Raw genomic sequence first — 535 nt, 5'->3', positions numbered from 1 at the left:
CAAAGCCAAGAACGCAGGTTGGTGTACTGCCAGAATTTGGTGACATAAGGGTCAAAGCCAAGAACGCAGGTTGGTGTGCTGCCAGAATTTGGTGACATAAGGGTCAAAGCCAAGAACGCAGGTTGGTGTGCTGCCAGAATTTGGTGACATAAGGGTCAAAGCCAAGAACGCAGGTTGGTGTGCTGCCAGAATTTGGTGACATAAGGGTCAAAGCCAAGAACGCAGGTTGGTGTGCTGCCAGAATTTGGTGACATAAGGGTCAAAGCCAAGAACGCAGGTTGGTGTGCTGCCAGAATTTGGTGACATAAGGGTCAAAGCCAAGAACGCAGGTTGGTGTGCTGCCAGAATTTGGTGACATAAGGGTCAAAGCCAAGAACGCAGGTTGGTGTTGTTAGGTATCAGTGGTTACAATACACCTAGAAGGGAAGGGTTGAATCGGTGTCGCGGTTGAAATAGCTGCTTTTCGAAACTCAACAATTTATGCTGAATCACCCCTAATTAATCGATTACAGGATGAAGATAATCGAATAGCTTG

The sequence above is a fragment of the Lupinus angustifolius genome, unplaced genomic scaffold (assembly GCF_001865875.1).
Source record: "Lupinus angustifolius cultivar Tanjil unplaced genomic scaffold, LupAngTanjil_v1.0 Scaffold_417, whole genome shotgun sequence".
Classification (NCBI taxonomy): Eukaryota; Viridiplantae; Streptophyta; class Magnoliopsida; order Fabales; family Fabaceae; genus Lupinus; species Lupinus angustifolius.
This window is presented reverse-complemented; position numbering follows the sequence as displayed.